Source organism: Lygodium microphyllum, chromosome 10, assembly GCF_053477565.2.
Source record: "Lygodium microphyllum isolate KBCC chromosome 10, Lygodium_microphyllum_v1.1.10, whole genome shotgun sequence".
Lineage (NCBI taxonomy): Eukaryota > Viridiplantae > Streptophyta > Polypodiopsida > Schizaeales > Lygodiaceae > Lygodium > Lygodium microphyllum.
This window is the reverse complement of record NC_141144.1, coordinates 139085149-139107087: the sequence shown is the minus strand read 5'-3', so window position 1 is coordinate 139107087 and position 21939 is coordinate 139085149. Positions and strand designations below refer to the sequence as shown.

General features: G+C 39.6%; 1 pseudogene; it reads right to left on the bottom strand.

The window, feature by feature from the left end:
* Positions 1-660: 660 nt before the first annotated feature.
* LOC148030617 (E3 ubiquitin protein ligase RIE1-like) lies at positions 661-1271 on the bottom strand (annotated as a pseudogene).
* Positions 1272-21939: the final 20668 nt, after the last annotated feature.

Genomic DNA, 21939 nt, shown 5'->3' with positions numbered 1-21939 from the left:
TCGAGGAGTCTGGAAAGGTATAGAGAGAGGTGGATATGAACAAGCAAATGTCTTTCTCTCTTCTGATCTAGGATGGATCGAAACAGAGATGGTCCTGATAGGAAATGTCATAGGAGAATCCTTGTAGGACTGGTGGGGATAGGTAAAATTACTGGCTACTTCTCTACCTTGCTCCCTCGCTCCTCAGTTTGTGGAGAAAATCGCTTCAGTGGAGGGTGGGCCAAGGCTCTAGCCTTGACGCCTTGCCAAGAGCATCCTCTTCCTCCGTATCCTCTACCTCCACAAGACCGTAAAATGATGACGGCGCCTTGTACTTCCTGGTGGTTGAGGGCATTCTCTCTCTCCCCCTCGCTCTTTAATCTCTATCTCTTGCACAATGTGGTAATGGCCACCTTCTCATCCCTCTCCTTCTTCTATGTTCCTTTTCTTTTTCTTCTCATTGCTCTTGGAGACATGGAGACCTCTTAGAGAGATGGAGATGCTGCGCTACTATTTCTGCTACACGTCTCCTTCATCTTTGCATCCTTCTCAAGTAGCAGAAATGTAGTGGGATCCATGTCCCACAGGGTACCTGTTCCTAAAATATCATGGGGCAAAAAGCCTCGGTTTGTGATATATGTGACATCAAATCAAGTCCCATAGTTCCAGTTGCTTCTAGGTTTAGCAGCATTCATGACTGAATTTCTTTCCAGCAGCACGACTTGCCATAGGTGTCGATACATCTGTGTCTCCATCTCCAGTCTTACACCCTTGAACATAAGATTTACAGAGGGGACATGAAGCATTTATTTTTAACCACTGATCAACACACTCCACATGAAAATGGTGGGAAAATGGTAATCCTCGTAGCTGTGCGTTGTCCTTGTAGCGGCCCAGGCAGATACAACATGCCGCATCATCCCCTGCTATTACCCTCTCATTCTCTGTTCGTGCTGCCATCACACCACCTTCACTAGAGCTATTACTATTATCTAATCCATTGTAGTTGCTTTTCTCTTGGTGAAATGGTATCCTCTTGCTCCTGAACTTATAAATGGGCAAAAAGGCAATAACATCGGCAGAGGCCCTCCTCCCTTCCATGTGATTTTTACGGAAATCGAGGAGGGAATCACACAAGGAAGGCAACAGCACACAGTAGCACAGAGCACAAATGGCATTGCATACCTGATGCAGCTTAGGGCCAAGAATGCTACACACAATATGTAAAGCTTTGGGCTTTCTTTAGCAGAGAAGGGTCTTCCAAACACCCAGACAATGGGATTCCATCTCATCTTGCACCTTCTTGTACTTTGGGACACACAATGTTTTTACTACTTTGCATCAGATCTTCAAGTCTCTCTTTTTTTTCTTCCTTTGGTATTTTGAGATCATCTTCTTCCCCGGCTGCACACCAAAATGACAGCAAACCTCCCACGGCAGAAAATGAACATGAAACCAATGTAGAAGCGTGCAAAATCTATGCACATGACTGACCTATTAATCTCAAAACTAAAAAGAAACCATAAAACTTCCAATTAATAATGAACCAATTCATTATCTTCATCATCTTCATCCATAGCTTCAACCATTATACAAGAATAAAAGGGAAAAGTAGAATTTTTGCACAAAAGACAGAGGAGAGAGAAGAGAGAACAACTTTTTGCACCACCAAAAAGAAAAATGCAATTGGAAAAGAGAGGGAAGGGAAAGAGGCACATAACCACTCGTGCACTCCACCCCACCTCTTCCCCAAAAAGCAGACCCCTTCGTATTTTTATTATTTCTTTGATTTTTGGATACATTTGTATTCGTAAGGCTTTAGCCTTTACATTTCAATTCTTTCTAACTTTTTAGAAATGTATGCATGTACACTATTGTGTATACCATATATTTATGATAGATGTGGATGTGGATGTGGATGTGGCCCCCTCATATAGGCGTGTATTTTAGTGATTTTGTAATAATGTACTTGTTATCTTTTTTACAAAAGATGAAATTGTGATATATGCATGGACATTTTTGTGCCTTGTTTTTATGCTTCTTTAGGTGTCATCAACCACACTCCTATTGAGATCCCTTGGCCACCAAAACTTGTAGAAGGTCTCCACAAATTGATGACCATAAAAAACTTGCCTAAGTAAACATGACTCTCAGCCCTTTTGCAACATCATGTCTCTTCATATATCTCAATTAAAACTTCCTCACAATAGCTTTCATGCAGACCACCAAATGTAGGATTTTTAAAGATAACAACAACCTCCATAGTGATAGGAGCTATATCATTTTGGAGTGCATTATGCTTCAAGCAACCACCCTCTTAAACATGGCTTTCAGCCTATCACTTCCACCGAATGCATTCTAGCTTTGGTAAAAAATGCATTTTAGAGTGATCACAACACCATGAAAAAATGGATCATTATCCTATTCAGATGGAGCCCTAAAATTGAACCCTCTCTCAATGCTTCACTATGCATAAATCTCCCTCGCCATAGCCCAAATCAAATCAGCCTATCCAGATAAAGTAGCCATCATAGGATAGGCACATTCATATGCAATGGAAAGATGCAAAAAACCCACTCTGTAATGTCCAAAAATAAAAAATATTCACCTTTCTTCCAAGGTCCTAAGATATTCCCAAAGCAAGAGTGGTATTTCATGTACCTAGAGCACCAGCAAGAAGTAGTGCTTGTCCAGCCATCTTTTTTTGCTAGATCATATCAATCACCAACCCTGCTATTCCTCTAGCTTGTTCTTGACCAACAAAACTTGATTCCATACCCACAGCTGTTCCATCTTCCCGATTGTAAGAAACATCAACCTCTTCAATCATTCAACTTTGATACAATAGTTACATGGCCAATAAATTGGTTAAACTACATGTTACAAAATTGTTAGTTGTTGCTGCTATTACCAATTGATCTAAGTTGTACCTACACAAAGAGATGTCATACAATTCATCCATATGGCATGTGAAGTGAAGATATCTAAAGAGAATTACAAAAAAAAAAAAGATTTTCAATAATACAAGAAACCAGTATACATAAGCGCATTACATGTAAACATAGCATATTAATTGCACAAAGTACCACTGGATGTAAATGACCCAATAGTAAAGTAGTGAGGCTTGACAAAAATACAGCAGTGGCCCGATTGCAACGTCAATCTATTAAGTTTGAGAAATTAAACTTATACTGAACAAGTTTAATAGGTTAGAGTACCACTTTTAGACATTACTAAATGTTGTTGGATGACTTATCGAAACCCCCTCACTGAACTGAAATATGAAAATTGATTTTTGAACCACTTAAGAGCCCAATTTTCAAGCCCAATTCCTTGGCAAACAAGGTATGGGTAGCTAGTCCATAGAGCTTCAAGACATGCACCATTGAAGAAATAACTTGAAAAGAGCCATCAAAGCTGAAGAAATGACTTGCAAGGACCAACATGCATAAGAATTGAGCCCTCCATCCTGTCAACTCATTTGATAGAGAAAAGGGTATATGAGATTAACTAAAACGGTTAAAACATGGAAATTATTTGGATAGAAGTGGACAAGACAACATGTTGATGCCACTTTGCACATGCTTATATCAAGCCAAATACCATGTTACTTAGGCCATGTGGCACTTATGAACATGTAATTGTCTACATATAGTAGAAAATTTTTATGCAAGACAAACTGGACTAGAAGAATGTGACATACAAGAGTTTTGAGAACATGTGAAACCAACTAGCATGTCAACACCAAGCCTTGGCAAGAAAATGGAGCTAACCAAGTGAGTAATCCAAGCACACAAGAATGAAAGATGGACCCTGTCACTAAATTTATTGCTTATTCTGTATTTAATAAATTTATGTTAATAAATGAATGACTCACTTTTGTTTAAGTGTTGATGATGATCTAGCATGTCCATGAGACCATTTAGAGACCAGTATTCCTAGTGCATCACTGAATGGGGGTGATCAGAGCACTGTGACGGGGATGAATGGGGTGATCAAAGCACTGTGACGGGGATATATCCTACATGCAATACAAGTTATGAAGGGGGAAGGAAGTGTCTACCAAGTGTAAGAGTGTACACAAGAACCAAGGAGTTACACATAAATGAAGAAGGATTGAGTTCTAAGAAGAGGAAGTGCATTAGCATTGTGTATATGTATTTATGTCACTACAAGAGAAAGGCCCTATAGACGCACACTGTACACGCGAAAAAGTGGGCACGTTTATAAGTGCATGTATCAGCACGTCTATTCACGCTAGTATAAAAAATGCATCTATATATCCGCGCTAATAAACACGCTTATAGATGTGAAAATAAACGCACATATTTTTCATTTCTCATAAAGTCCCTGAATATGGCCAAACCTCTTAACAACTAGTATTTGTTTGAATAGGGCATGATTGGATAGGGCATGATTGGATGTATATACGACATAATTACACCTGGATCATACGCTAGGACATGATATACATGTATAGGATCATACGGACATGATATACATGTATAGGGCATATACATGCATAGGACATGATATACATTCCCAACTTTACTTCTTTCTGAGTATTACAAATATACATCCAATCATTCAAAGCTAATTACATATATGTGATTTCATGCCCTATATACATCCAATCATGCCCTATACAAATGTGATTGGATAGGGCATGATGATTGGATGTATATATAGATCAAAGGTTGACTTGTGCATTTGCAATATTATATATATATATATATAGAGAGAGAGAGAGAGAGAGAGAGAATTGATCAATACACTCACATGTCTCATTTGTTGTGCAATTAACCTAGCCATGAATGCCAATTCATAGCATGAGTAGATTGATGTAAATCAGTTGGCTTGTGCATATGCAAGCTATTCCAATCATGTCAAGGTGCACTTATAGCTCACATATAATTTTAGATAAGGTGGACCACATGTAACCAATGTGCACATGTCCTCTTTTCATCATCTTTAGCCAGTGTGTCCACTTGTTGGTGACTAATACCAACAAGCCAACTACAAATCTCTTATCTATGAAATGTATAAGTAAATTAACTTGGTTAATTTGATGAGGCCAAGTTTTCCTTCCATGGACAGTGTGGTTGGCTATATTCTACTTCAAGGTTATAGGAACTTGCAGAAGTCAATGGAGCATCCTAAAAATGACGATACTTTAATTACTATATCAAGTCACTTCATGTACATATCTTTGATTAATTGATGGATAATATGCCTTTCTCTATCTCTTTCATGTACACCTTCATTGCATTATCTCTCTCTAGCTAAAAACCATTCGTACTTTATCCACCTATTGATACTTGCATGCAATTGTAAGTGGGATGGTCTAGTAAGTCACTACATATGTGTCAATTTACTTGCCAATGTGTTATCTCTTATCCTCAAGCTTTGTTATATATGTCACCACATAGGTCAATTGATTCCCTAAATGCATGCGTTGATTCCTTATATTGTTCCTGCACGTCTGTAAGTGTGTGTAACAAGAATTATTTGTGCATATACACACGCAATTACATGCGCTTACAGACGCGCCACACAAGTATAGAATTTTTTTAAAAAAATTGTGGTTTTCTTTTCAAACCTGTGCTTTCCTGCGTTTTTTGCACTTTTTCTACAGTTCGAGCTCGACATCACTACTCGTGTCTATCTATCACTTCATGAAAACAATGAAGCAAGGAAATAAGAGTAAAAAGAGGACAGGAGGAAAGAAGAGCCAAAGAGTAAAGAACAAGAGCCAAACAACAAGGAAGAGAACAAGATTCAAGCAACTTACCAAGGAAAGGGAGAAGGAGGACAAGGAGCTTGCAACCTAGCCGCCACCCATTGGAACAAGCAAAGAAGGTGAGTTCTTCTTCTCTCTCTCAATCTTGTTTGCTTTCTCTGTTTGTTTGTCTCTCTCTTATCTCTCTTCACATGCTGGATCTTGTCATCTATGGAGGTTTTTTAGCCTTTTTTTCTAAGCAAGTTTGAAAAGAAATGGTGCGACTGTGCTCATCTGTCAGCGCGTCCAGATGACAGTGTAGACGCAGGTATAGACACGAAAATAGACGCGCTGACAGATGCCCACAGAGACGCTCGGACAGACGCTCACAGAGACTCATGTATAGACGCGCACAAAGACGCATGTATAGACGTTTCATGTAATATGTTTTATTTGCACAGGGTAATATGATTTTTCTTATGTAGATGTGGAATCCTGGATCCTCCAGCACCCCATTCAACAAGGAGCAATTCATGGGGGAGATGACCAATTATCTTGGTCGCCCTCCCACTGTAGAGGAGGTTTTTAGTGTGATGTCTAGGACACCTATCACATCTTTGCCTACATAGGGATCAGCTGAGGCACATGGATCGGCCGAAGCATGTGCATCTGCAGAAGCACATATATCGAGTGAGGTAGAGGGTAGTGCACGTCGAGGGAGGAGGGAGAGTGGTGCGGGAGGACGAGGAGGTCGAGGGCTTTGTGGGGGTCGCCTAGGTGGTGGCTCTCGATCACACTCACCGGAAAATGAGAGAGGTGAGCCTCCACAAATGTACTACTCTATCACTGATGTTGGTGGTATCTTGCATGACTTTGAGGGGAGGGAAGTGATAGCCTACTTGAGGAGTGTCGTGCACATACAAAGATTGGATGATTCCCTTCAAGCACCAAAAAAATAGTTTGTGTCAAGAGGTGCTGTGGGCAGTACATAAAAGGTACCCTAATCCCGAGAATTCATGATTCTCAGATGATTGGGGACGGTCAAAGGTGAGAGACGCACTTCATAACAAGAGGTCTCACCTTATGAGATGCGCCAAGAAGTCATTGCGGAGACAAGAGCAGGGGCGCCCTGGATATGGCCAACCACCCAATCGCTACCGCAAGGAGTGGAAAGAGGCCAAGAAGAGAGCATCGGAGAAAATGACAAGTCGCCAGCATGCAGAGACGCGATGTATCCAGATGGCAACCATGGGATCCTCGCATTATGGATCGGGTGGCAGGGAATCATGGGAGGCTGAGTTTGTAAGTATTATTTGATTTCTTTTTTTAAATTAAATTTTGTAATTTGTTTCACTTCATTATGTAGTGTGTTTTAATACGTTGTATGTTCAAATTGTTTTGTAGTATCATATCGTTGGTAGGATGCCTACTCCTAGAGAGGTAGGCTACCATCGAGGTCATAACCGGGCATCCACTTGGCAGCATTTCTACGAGGAGGGACTCATCACGGAGGAGCAATATAATTGCGCCATGAGGATTCCACCACCAGAAGAGGTATGTTTTATTTTTTACATAAAAAGTATAGATAACTCTAATTTATTGTTTGTAATGGTATTTATATACCTTAATCCTTTGTGTAGGCGAACCGTGATGTAGTTGAGGATAGCAAAGGGGGGACTAGCAGTAGCTGTTGTGGCAACGACAGCGGCACAGGCAACGGTGGTGGTAGCAATGATGATACCTCTTCTGAGGAGATATAGAGGAGCCCCATGCATGCATGCCTCCCCTTGGCTTGTAATTTTCATTTTTGATATGTATTACTTTCAGCTAGTGCTTGGGACCATGACGTCACAAGAATTAGAACTCATAATGTAAAAACGTTTCATCTATATATATGAAATTTTGTGTGCTACATACATTGTTTTGTTTTCAGTATCCAATCTTCGAAATAATCTTTCTCTATTTTCCCTAAGCATACAATTTGATGTTGATGGGGAGAAAAAACCAGAGAGCATGTGGCTTCACATGCTCGCAAAGCCACATGCTCTCTGTTTTTTTTTTCATACCTCTGTTTTGCGCATCTATCAGCTCGTCTAAATTGCAGGATAAATGCGCGTCTATTCTCGTAAAAAAACTTGCAGAGTAAATGCGGTTTTAGACACGTAGATACACGCGTGTATAGACGCACAATATGAATATGTCCACTTTTTTATAAATATGATTATATATTTACGTAGCGCATCAATACGCGCATCTATATGCGTGTCTAAGTATGCGTGTAACTCTGATCATAAGCATGCTTTTAGATGCGATTTTGTAGACACAGAAATAGACACGTTAATAAACGCGCCCGACATTTTTTTTCACAATTCAAATATTGCATTTACAAGCGCGTCTATGGAGCCTTTTTGTTGTAGTGTGTGTGCATCCGAGGATGCCTAGGAACACTTACTTGTGTGTAGTGAGCATTATGTTACTAAATTGATTGCTTATTCTCTGCTAGATCATCTTCAACACTTAAAGAAAAGTGATTCATTAATTGATTGACATAAATTTATTAAATACGGAATGAGCAATCAATTTAGTGACAGACCCAACATTCATTGTGTGGGGAACGTGCCATGTCCATCTGATAGTCAAGCACGCAAGAGTGCAACATGGAATAAAACATGAATGCAATGTTCCTTGCATCAAAAACTTACCATGTGCTGAGATTTACAAAATAACAGTTACAATGGCTTAGCTACATGATTAAAACTCCAAAGCAAGATACAACTTGCAGTCTAAATGTCTGTATATAATTGAACATTTATGTATTTTCTTGTGTGAGAAACCAATCATGCATAATTCTTATATGATAATATTGATGTTATGGCTTGGCTCTGTGATCATAAGTCGAAAGAAAGACTAATAGCATTACAGTTTGCAATCTGAACATGTGTATTCTTGTTTGAACGTTTTTTTAATGAAATGAAAACAACAATTTATGTCTTGTGATCAAAACTTGAAAGCAAGACTTATAGCATTATAGTTTGCAATCTAAACACGTGTATGCTTGTTTGAACGTTTGTTTTAATGAAACAAAAACAACTATTTATGTCTTGTGTGAAACTTTGCATGTCCATAATCTAAACACATGTATGCTTGTTTGAACGTTTATTTTAATCAAATGAAAACAATGATTTATGTCCTGTGTGAAACTTTCCTTGTGCATAATTTTTACATGATAAGGTTGCTATTATGGCTTGGCTCTACTATCAGAACTCCAAAGCAGGACACAATGGCATGATAATTTGCACTCTAAACATATGTATGCTTGTTGAACACTTGTTTATAAGGAAACAGAAACAACAATGGGATGGCAGAGGTGACCTTCAAACCAAGGCCTTTGATGTGCATGTGGGAAGCCACCTACTATTTCTTGGTTGTGGACTACACTTCCTCAATCTTCATGGTTGCATAGGGAATGCACTTAGGGCTACTAACCCTCTGTTTATTGTGTGTCCAATATATCACAGCAGAAATGCATGGCTTCCTAAACCCCATCCCTCTCTCACAAGAAGCAGAAAATGTGTGTTGCTGTTTTTTAAAATTTTTATCACTATTACTATTATTACTGTTATTCTTACTATAAACCTCATTTTACCTCGTTCTTGAAACTTCAAAAATATTCTTACACAATAGTAGAATTTGTTTTAGAGGGGCTTTCCACCATCCCTTCTTGGAAACACACTAGTAGAAATTGTTTTAGAGAGGCTTCCCACCATCCCTTGTGAGACTCACATCAAGCTTTGGTGGGGCCAAAATAGAAAAGATACCAATAATATATGGCTTGTTGTGGAGAGTTTCATAACTTTTTAAAATTGCAAGAGTTTGGAACTTCTGTATATTTGTTTTAGGAATTTATAGCCTACAAAAGGTAAGTAGCATGCAAGAGGTTATATAAGTTTTCATTTACTCCAACTTTACATTTAAGACCCCATACTTTGGATACTTGGGAAAGATAACATGCAAAAATATCCTCTATGTTTGAATAGTTTGAGATGTCATTTGAAAAGGGTTAGTGGGAATCCCCTCTCAACACTAGTTCACTAAGACATTGTAATGTCCTCAAGACATTATTATGCCCTTTGGTATTAAGAGCTTGATGTTAATTTTCCAAATGCAATGTAAACAAAATAGGACTGGACTAGTGGCATTGTATATAGAGGAGCATGCACATACAACATTGGATCTTTTCATTGAACTAAAAAGAGTAAATTGAAGGCATTTTATTCTAAAGTAATAAGATGAGGGAAAATGGAGTTTTTTCAAGTTGTCTATTGATGAAAAATGACAAATATTGAAGAAGGGGTCCCGAGGGGTAGATGAGCACCACATAACCTTGAATTGGGTCCAATTATATTGTTGTTGTTTCGTTGTTATATTATTGGTTACTAATATTGTTGTATTGTTTCTATTCAACCACTATATTGTTGTACTCTCATATGTAGGTTTCAAGCGCTCCTTAAGTATGAAGCTATTGAAGCATTTGAGGGACCAAAACAAGGCAATATTGGCACACACATATGTAATCGAAAGAACTTTCTATGCAAGGACACTTTGCATCAAGATCAAGCACCGTGAGATACATGTAGATTTGCTTACAATGAAAGTAAGGGGTTGTTAGCATGTTCTTGGATAGATTGTTAGCATGTAGATTTGCTTATGATAAAAGCAAGGGATTGATAGCATGTTCTTGGATAGATTGTTAGAATGTAGATTTCCTTATAATCAAAGAAAGAGGTTGTTAGCATGTTCTTGGATGGATAGAAGGCCAAGACTCTTTGCTCTCAATGTCATTAGAGTGGGAATGAGAGAGGTGTCTAGACAAGTGGGAGGTTGGATAAAATCCCATGTCCCATCTCCTACTTCATTTGCCATTAAATACAACAAATATAAGGTTGGATCTAACATGTTTGATAGTATGGTCTTGGGAAGTGGATATAGTCTTGAGGACACTATTGTTGGTTAGAAGTGGCAACATGATTGTTCTTTGGCCTTCTATCCTTGGGCTTCACAAACCATTAGATCATGTGGGGAGAGTTCCATGGTTGCAAAATAGAAAACAACATTGAGTTCATGTTGAGACAATGTGAATACTTTGTGGATACATGTTTGTAGATTACATGGTCACTTGTGAATTCATATTTGTGCATGACTATTTGGGAGACCATGTCTTGGTTTGAATGAATGATATCACTTCGAAGTATTGTGTGGCTGATTGACAACAACACTTGAAAGAGGGAAAAGGGGTTTCAACTAAGAAGCCTATGTACATGGTTTGGGGTTTCCAGAAGTAGTTTTGCATCAATAGGTGCTTTGAGAACCATCTTTCAAGAGCACATATTCTCTTCATGATAAAAAGAATTGAATACAAAAGGATACATCCATTAAGTGTGTCTTGTGAGTAACATAATGATGTATTGATATCTTTGTCACAACAATTTTCATATTTATCAAGACTCCATTTTTAAAATAGGTTTATGCATTGAGGGGGATTATGTATATTGAGGAGGGGAATGATGTGTCAAGTTCATCCAACACTCCTTATGTTTTTCCCAATGCACCACAAGTGGCACACATGTTCACCAGAGCATTACCAACGAGTACAACATATTTTTCCAATAGCTTTGATTTGACAATATCATCATAAATTCATTCACCCTTATCGAGTGCTTCTACACAAGTATAGGCTTTCAATGCACATGTAAAGGTGACTAAATGTGGAAAGTGACATTCGTGCTGCATCTTATCAAAGCATTTTAGAGTTTCATCATCATGGCCATTTTGTGCATATCCTCCCAAGCAGTGCAGGTCATGAGAATCTATCCATGAACAATACCTTCATTATACTTGCTATGCTTTTGCAAGAGCACCACATTTAGCATACATAGTTATTAAAGTGCTTATAGCATAGGGGCTTCTTTCAAATGAGTCTTTCAAGTAAGTGTCATTTTCAAATGTTCTCATGTAGCCTTGTGCCCTTGAATAGATTGGTTTGATTTGCACAAGCCTTCAAAAGTCCCACAACATGAACAGTCTCCTCTCAAAAGATAGATCCTTTCTCCTCTTGAGGCTCCACTTCATTCAATTCAAGTATTGACGTTGATTGGTTCTTCTAAGCTCTTCAAAAACCTAGGTTGGATTATAATGGAAATCCAACCACAAGGCCTTTACTATCACTTTGTGCCTGAAATCTAGAGTCCTTTTCACTGGCCTGCCATTGCAGTGGGGTGAGAGAAAAAGTCATGTCTCTATGATAGCTCATAAGATTTCATGTTTTGCAAAGGTTGAATATGTCATGATGAGATATATCGGGGTAAATAACTTAGTGTTGTAATTGTCCCGCCATAGTGAGGGATCTTTAAAGTATTGCATCCATAACAACTGTGTCTTTACTTTCTTGATATTTGATGGAATGCAAAGGGAATTACCGACGCATCTCTCTTACTGAGACTTCTAGAAAGAAATGCTACTGGTAAGAATGATGATTTGATTGATGATAATGGTGAATGATGATGATGATGATACCTCCTCTCCTACATCTCTAATTTTAGGAAAGTATGGAGATAATTTGTCTAGTATCAAGCCATGAGGTTACCCTTTGATGATATAGTATGCATTAACCTAAAATCTAGGACTTCTTTGTTTGGAGGCAACTAAGTATTGTATTATTATTAATGGTTTTCAAAAAGAATCTTTGGGTTACGAAATTAAAAGTCATTTGGCTAACAAACTTAGCTCATTATTGCTAAAGTGATTCTCTTTACAAAGTCCCCTAAGATACCGCCAAACTGTTGGCCATATTGTAGCTGAGACAACTTGCCCATCGCCTTCTCCTAAGAGGAGTTTAATGCATGCCTACCATATCTCACATAGTGTAAATCACCTAGTTATGTTAATAGCAAAAGTTTGCGGGCTGTGATAAAAAAATTTCGGTTGTGAATAGTTAATCCCCATTGACTCAATTTGGGAAGAACCTCCCTCCAAATTTGGGGGGCATGGAAACCATCCCAGAATGAGTGTGAAGGCATTTCCACTTCTCCATAGACACATAGGCCATCTAAAATACCTATGTTCTTTAATTTTTAACCTATAAAAAGAGAACCTAAAATGAGTTTCCAGCCAATACTCTATCTTTGAGAGGAGCCCTAATGTTCGAAAGATGAACAAGTTCCCCTTGACTCTTAACATTTGACAATTCAATGCCCTAGGTTTTGCAAATGTGGCTAAAGTCAGGTCTACACCTTAAGAATAGCTTCCTAACATGAGTGGATGACAATGATTGGCTAATCTTCTTGCCTTCTATGGAGAGAGGGGGGGTGCTATCCATACTAAGATGCAGCAATTTACTACTACACCGTTGTACCACTTCTATTTTGACCAATATCCATGATAGTTTACAAGGTTGAGTGAGTTGAGAAACCTCTTGATTGCCCTTCTCCAACACTTCTAATCTGCCTTAGCCAATGCCTACTTTTAAGGACTTCTCTTTTTTCAAGATCCACAATTCTTAACTCATAAACTGGGTCACTTTACTCAAGATAGTGAGCCACTTAACTTGAGTAAAGTGTGGCTAATTTTTTGGAGCCATGCACTGCCTTGCCATGCACCATTTTACTATCATATGCCCTAAAGGGCAATGCTAATAAAATTGCAAGGAGAGGGAACAACTATGGATGCTTGGCCTCACTTGACAAAAGCACCTGTGTTGTCTATAATCTTGAAACTTGGAAGTTGTTTGGATTTTAATGTGAACACAAGGTAAATTCATATTGATGAAACACTATGATAGAATCCACCCCCATACCCCAAGCTAGTTTTAAATATTTGTCTCATGAGAACATGTATGCCTTTAAGTATTGATTCCCCTCCCCCCCATCTTCCCCCCACCCATCCCCTTTCCACCCCACACACCCCCTCGTCACCCCCACCTCCCTAAAAAAGTGTGCTTCTGAAAATTTTTGAATAAAAAGACCCCTAATGTAAATTTTACATGAGTACATTTATAAACCCCTTCTATTTTTGGAAATCTGTAAGTCAACATAATAAAAATACCCTTTCTTTTGAACTCACATGGTATATTACATGTTCTATAAGGTGACCCCCCAAGGTTCATGACAAGCATTGGGATTCAAGTATGACTACTTTTTGTGGTTAGGGATTGGTACACTCAACATTGACATTAGTGTCTAGGCATGCTTGTGCCGGCTTGATCACCCACTACTTGGGTATCCATGGTCCTATCTAATGATCATTGTTGTATGTATTATGATGTGTCATTATCATTATACAATTTATTTTATTGATCACCCATGATTTAAGAGAGGGTGTTAGCAGTGTACATCTCATAGGTGCAAAATTTTTGGCATTACAATGCATTTCTATTTTTATACCGGAGTATTTTTATGCTAGCCAACTTGTATTTTGGGCGCTAGTTTTCAGCTGGCCAATTGATCATTTTAAAGGTATATTTTAGCCTATTTATAGGCTTCTCCTCTCCCACTATTAGTTATAATTAGATACACACCTAATCATCCCTCTAAGAAAGACTATACACATTGCTAATGACTCATGCCCAAGCCTTTGTATTATTCTTGTGCTGTGCTATATGGATTCCATTTCCTAAGATGATTCTCTTTGAATTCTTGTGCTCTTGGGATGTTCTTTTCTATCTTTTTTGTTCTTGCAATCTAATAACTTGGTGTCTCTTTTTTTCCATTGCTACATACTTTTGTGACAAATTCATGCATTGTCTACATGGAAATGGGCACCTGTGTTGCCTATAATCCTCAAACTTGGAAGTTGTCTAGATTTAAATGTGAACACAATGTAAATTCGTATTGATGGAAAGCTATGATAGAATCCACCCCCCTTCCCCATGCTAGTTGTAAATATTTATCTCATAACACTACAAGATATAGGCCTTATACCGACGTTAAAAGTGATGAAAATTGTAATATATCAAATGCAATAATGCAAAAATTTTTATTTTCCCTCCTGACTATCGTGCTGTAAGGGGAGGGAAATAGAATGGAGGGATAAGCTCCTTGGTGGAGCTCGACGCCTTCCACCGCCATGCACATTGACACATAAGGAGGGGGAGGATTCCTCTCCCTCCCCTATTTAAGAGAGGGGTTGCTGCCTCCATGAAGGGGGGGGGAGTCGATGCTAAACATCGTTTGAATGCCAAAAAGGAGGGAGAGCTCGATGACCTCACACACACACACGGCCGCCTCCTACAGTTGCTAGGTGAGGGAGGGCAAATTGCCGCCTAAGTTCTGCCGTGGGAGTGTGAGAGAGACGCTGATCGCTGACGTCTGTGTCTGCTGGCCACCCTCCGTTGAACTGCCGCAACGTAACGAAGCTCTTTGGAAGCTTCTCTTAGAAGCTTCTAAGGGGGCTTTCATAAGCTCCCTTCCCAAGCTACTTAAATATCACCCCCCCCTTCTCCATGGATATTAGTGTTTCTTTTCTTTTTCCCTTGGGCCTCCAAAAAGGTCCCCTCATATGTGCTCTATAAGCCCCCTTTCCCCCTTTTCATCCCCCCCCCCCCCCCCCCGGGCGGTTTTTTAAAAAAAATCCTTTCAAGCCCCTTTTCATCTCCCTTGTGTTCCCTTCGCCCCCTTGTGTTGCCCTTCATCTTTTTACCTTGGGTTTTAAAACCCCTAAGGTTTTTTTTTTTTACACACCCCTCCCCCGTGTCCTAAAATCCCTCCAAGACCCCCCTTCCTATACCCTCCACACTCGTATCCAAAAATCTCCCAAGGCCCCCTTCTTATGCCTTTTTGAACCACACACACACACCCTCCCCCCCCCCCCCCCCCATGTTTTAAGCCTCCTCATCTCATGGGTGTTGGAACCCCCGTAATGTAAACCTTTCTTTCCCCGTATTTAACCCTTAAGCCCCTTCTTTTGGGCTTATTATCCCTCCCCCCTCCCCTTGTGTATAAACCCCTATAGGGCTTTTTTTTTCCTTGGGCTTTGTAAGCCTTTCCCTCCCAAAGAAACTAAGACCTTAAAGGTTTTATTACCCCCTCCTCATGGATAAACCCTTAATTGTTCCTTGCCTTTCCAAAATACCCTTGGGACTTGGTTTTTCCCCTACTCGAAAAAAAGAAGAAGAGTATTAACGTGCAAGGGAGCAACGGTAGAATTCCGAAAGGGAGTGTAAAGTTGCTTCCACGTTCGAAGAACTACAACTGCAATGCCTCCTAAGAAAATCCAAGGAGTAGCTGCGGGAGGGTCATCTCCTGGTATCCATGTGGATATCTCACCCCAAACCCAGGTCTTTCCTTCTTAATTTTATATCGGTTTTAATTCAATTGTGCAAGATGAATTGTTAGGGAAAAGATATATTTAGTCCTAGTTATTCACGAGGAAGGAATTTAGTTTAATGGAACATGCAAAATAAATAAAGTATAAACATAGTTTTTCTTCAAATAGCATTATGCATTGAAACGAATTATGAGCAAGATTATTTACCCACTAAAGTAGTATACTTCGGTTAAGCCTAGAAGGTATAAAATTGCATCTTGCACTATTAACCCCTATTCCTTTGTAGAACAAATCATCATGGAAAGTGCAAATCATGAAAGGATTCTTGCGATGCTTAAACTCTAGGAAGTTATCATTGCTAACTGCATAACTTAGCAAGGGAAAGATTGCTTATTTAGCATGAGTTTGTTCACAAAGAAAAGGAAAGATTAGTTGGATTTAACCTGACCTCAAATCGATGAAGTATAAGATTGAAAAGTCAATTGACACGTAAATAACAAATCATACGGAAGTAATCTCGAAATTACCTTCTAGAGTTAACCAAATTAAAATGCTGCGAAATATTCGTTGGGAATGAATTAAAATTCCAAGAAATGTCTATACCTTAAATACTTGTCCACATTCCCTGAATATAGGGTCAGTAAATTGTAACCGAAAAAAAAAGAACTAGGGTTTGTCCCTGAGTTTCTTAAAAGAAAATAATAAAGCTAGGAAAACCTAGGTCTGACAAACGTCAACTTAAAGAAACTGAAACAGATTGTTTCATAACTCCATTATTGCATAGTACGATGCAGGACTTGCGCGGCAAGTATGAATTCATATGGTCTTGCGATTGATTCACAACAAGAAAGGCCAAATTCCCGCAACAAGGATGGCAGATCCTTACGCAAGTTATCTTGCAAGAGGATGTATACTTTGATATCATTCTAAGTAAGAAAGGTTAAAAAATTTGGAAACTGAAGTATCCAATGAGCTTTCGGGTTTGACCAAGTTGGGTTAATAGGGTACGCCCTAACCCAGAATATAAGGGATCTTGCCAAGTTGCAAGACACCCCGGATTGAGTGTTGGATGCATTCGAAAGGAAAGATTCCTTGCTTAGTAGTTTGCCAACAACAAAATCGATCAATGGAAATGTTTGTGCTGCTAGAGATTTTAGAGCACGTTTGATTTATGAATTACAAATTAAATGAATATCTATACTTCAGGTTGAAGGCCTGAAGGGAGAGGCAGCTTCAGCTACCCCCGACTGCCTGCCTGACCCTAACCAAGGGGGTTGTTGACCGCGTCGGGAACGTGGACCGAACCCGCCGCGAGAGGTTGTCAAGATTGTGGGAGAGAAGGAAGGAGTCTCACTTGTAGCTTTCTTGCTTGCACAATGGGAGAATACACATAGAGGTGGAGGCTGAAAACAGTTTTCCTCTTCTTAGTTGTGTAAGCCAAAAAGAACTCTCATACAAAGAAATAGAAGAACCCTATATATGGGTCTCAAACCAAACTCAAATAACTAAGGTGGCATACTAACTGAGCCACGAACTAGAGTAGATAAGGATAGTTGTCATCTAGCTATTATTTATGGGCGGTGCACCAACCGCATCTGTAACTGATACGTCAGTGACATAAATGCACAACGGTCACCCTGGCATATCACGGGTGGAGCTCGATATCTCAACACTCCCTCTCAAGCTCAATCCCAATTCCTTCACACCAAGCAGGTCTCTGAACTTGCACATCTTCTCTGCGCCCAATGCCTTTGTGAATATGTCAGCTATCTGATCCTCTGTGCTGACATAAACTAGATCAATAAGACCTAGTAAAACCCTCTCACGCGCATAGTGATAATGCACTTCAATGTGCTTTGTTCTAGCATGATAGACTGGGTTATTTTCCAAGTGTATACTACTCATGTTGTCACAATAAATGACAACTGGCCCATCTGTAGGAGGCTGATGCATATCATAAAGTAGCTTATGCAACCAGGCTACCTCACATGTAGCCATTGCTGCGCCCCTGTACTCAGCCTCTGTGCTCGACAAGGCAACTGTAGGCTGTTTCTTACTGCTCCAAGTGACTACAGCACTCCCAAAAGAGAACACATATCCACTGGTAGATTGTCTATCAGAAATGCTACCAGCCCAATCAGCATCAGTGTATCCATGCAACTATATCTGAACCCCAGTCTCATAAAATAGTCCATACTGCAATGTGGTCTTCACATACCTGAGTATGCGTCTAGCTGCATCCAAATGCGGTTTCCTTGGAACCTACATAAACTGACTTACCAATCCAACAACATAGCTCAAATCTGGCCTGGTAATAGTCATATAAATCAAGCTTCCTACTATGCGTCTGTATATAGTAGGGTCTTCCAGAAGCTCACATGCATCTGCGCTCAGCTTCACATTCTACTCCAAAGGAACTGAAATAGGCTTACAGCCTGTCATCCCATATTTGGACAACATGTCCAATCCATACTGCCTCTGCAAGAGCTGTATCCCACTTGGAGATCTAATCACCTCAATGCCCAAGAAATAACGCAGCTCTCCCAAATCCTTCATCTCAAACTTCTGCTTCAATAGCATTTTCACATGAAGGATATCTTCATCATTGTCACGTGTCATAATCAAATCATCAACATAAATGACAAGTAGCATAATACCTTTCTCTGTTTTTCTCACATAAAGTGAGAAATCTGCCTTGGAAATCTGAAAGCCAATAGTGACAAGATACTGTCCTATCTTGTCAGACCATGCTCTAGGTGCTTGCTTCAAGCCATACAAGGCTTTCTTCAACCTGCAAACAAACTCAGGATGAACAGCATGCACATAACCTGGTGGCTGCTCCATATAGACCTCTTCTTACAAATCACCATGCAAGAAGGCATTCTTTACATCCATCTGATGTAAAGACCATCCCCTTGATGCAGCCATAGCAATGACTGCTCTTACGGTTGCCATCCTTGCAACCGGACTGAATGTTTCTTCATAGTCAATGCCATATGTTTGTGCATACCCCTTGACTACTAATCTTGCCTTGTATCTGTTCACAGAACCATCTACATTGTGCTTCACCTTATAAACCCACTTACAGCCCAATTGCATTCTTACCTTTAGGCAAAGGTACCAATTCCCATGTAGCATTTGCTTCCAAGGCATCCATTTTTTCATCCATGGCTTTCTCCCATTTTTCTTTTCCCATGGCTTGCTCAAAAGAAGTGGGTTCTGGTTCCTGTATCACTTTGACCATATATGCATAGTGAATGGCTGTAAATCCATCATATTTCAGCCTATCCACAAGATACCTAGCTCTCATAGACCTGCGCAAAATAGGTTCACTCCTAGGTACTCTCAAAACATCCCTGGTCTTCCTTACTCCAGGTGTAACAATAGAAGGAATATCCAACTCATCATCAATGCTCTGTTCTGAGCCACTGGATTCACCATCCACATAAAAGTGACCTGCATTCACATCAAACATGGGCTGATCAACCTTCTCTTTTCCTTTTCGTGATACCTGAATACCACTATCTACATTGCTTTGAGAAGATTCTCCTGATCTCAATCTGCCTGTCCATGGCGAAGAATGTGAACCACTGCTAGAGGATGCTCCAGGTCCACTAATATTTTGTGACTGCTGCTATGAATTCTGTGTAGCATTACCATTTTGTGCATCTGCATCATCAATCACATTTACTGGTTTATACTAGCTACTCATCTCATCAAAAACAATATCTCTACTCACTGTAAACTTACGAGTAGAAGGGTTATAGCATCTATACCCTTTTTGCTGCAGAGAGTAACCAATAAAGATGCACTTCTCAGCTTTTGGATCCAACTTGGATCTCAACTCATCTGGCACATGTACATAGGCAATGCAACCAAAGATTTTCAAAAGAGAAATATCTGGTTTCCTACCAGTATACCTCTCCTCAGGAGTCATTCCATGTATTGCTACAGTGGGAGTCCTCTTCATTATGTAGACTGCTGTAGCAACTACTTCAGCCCAATAAAAATCTGGTAGGTCTTTTTCATTAAGCATGGCACTAAATACCTCTCCAATATGCCTGTTTTTTCTTTCTGCAATTCCATTTTGCTGTGGGGTATGATGGCATGAATATTGCTGCTTTATGCCATGCTCCTGCAAGAACCTTGCAAACTCATTTGAGAGGTACTCTCCCCCTCCATCTGACCTTAGGCATTTTATTTGCAAGCCTGTTTCTTTTTCAACCATAGCTTTAAGAGTTTTGAAATGCCCAAAAACTTCACTTTTCTTTTTCATAAAATACACCCAAACTTTTTTGCTATAGTCATCAATAAAAGTGACAAAATAATGACAGCCTCTAAGAGATGCAGCTTTAGTATTCCACACATCAGAGTGGATTAATTCCAATGGCTTCTTACTCTCTTCAACATGTCTAGGAAATGGTTTCCTTGCCTGTTTTCCAAACTGACAAGCTTCACATACCTTATGCATTTTTGCAACCTTGAATCTAGGCAATCCTGCAACAATATTTTGGGCCTGCATTGATTTAAGTCGCTGTACATTAACATGACCAATGAATTTATGCCAGATATCAATATCTGCAACTACACCGGTTCCATGTGCAAAGATTGCTACACTCAATTCACACATGTCTGCATCCAACGTAAACATTCTACCCTTCTTCTTTCCTTTTGCTATCAAGAGACCTTTATTTTTCATATCCTCAACAAAGCATCCATGAGGATTAAATCTGACCTGCAAGCCCTGCTCAACCATTTGACCAACAAAAACCAGATTCTTGGTGATACTCGAGATATGAAATACATCGGATAGGTATTTCTTTTTCCCATCCTGCATAGACAAGGGAATTTTTCCAATCTGCACAATAGGATGTGCAGTATCATCACCAGTCTCCACAAATCCTGGTTTTTCCATTTTCCTTGCATCCTCCATCCATTCTGCATGACCTCTCATGTGGTTTGATGCACCTGAGTCAACATACCATACATCGTTTCTTTCTTCTGCACTTGTCATAGAATTGTTCATGTGCTGCACCATAAACAAATGCTCATTTCTGTCATCACCCTGTCTACTAGAAGATGCATAATTCCCTTGTTGCAAATTTCCATTCATGATGTCATTCTGCTTTTTATAGCAGTCTTTAGCCATATGACCCATTTTACCACAGTAGTAGCATTCAACATTGTTGTTTGCATTTTGGCCTCTTTGCCATCCACCACGACCTCTTTGACTCCCCCTACCTCTAGAGTTACCACGTCCTCCTCCATAGGACTGTTTTCTTGAGTTTGCTACATATTCTAATTTCTACCACGGCCTCCAGATTGGCCTCATCTACCTCTGCCTCTACCTCTTCCAGCATTTGAGTAGAAGACAGCTTCTTTTGAAGTTCCTCCTGAAGAAGATGCACCACCATTTATCTGCTCCTCAAAAATTAGAAGAGCAATTAACTCCTCAAAATCAGGAAATCTTTCACGAACTGAAATGGATGTTCGGAATTGTGCATAATCCTTTCCTAGACCATTCAAGGTCATAGAAACTAAATCATCATCTTCCACTGGCGACCCAATGGAAGCAAGTGCATCTGCAATCTTCTTCACCTTCATGCGGTAGTCATTGATGCTCGTATTTTCTCTTTTCACATTATGCAACTCTTGCTTGAGCTGCATTTTCCTGGCTTGCATATTTGTGCTATACATTTTTGACAAAGTATCCCATGCCTCCTTTGGCGTACTTGCATCCTGAATATGCACAATCATAGAGTCTGAAATGCTGATAGACAGCCAATACATAACTTTCCTGGCTCTCTCATGCCATGCTTTAAATGCTTGCTTTTGCTGTTGATTGGGAACATCAGGAAGAACTGGTTCTTCTTCATTTCCTGCAACAAATTCCCAATATCCTTTTCCCATAAGGAAATTCG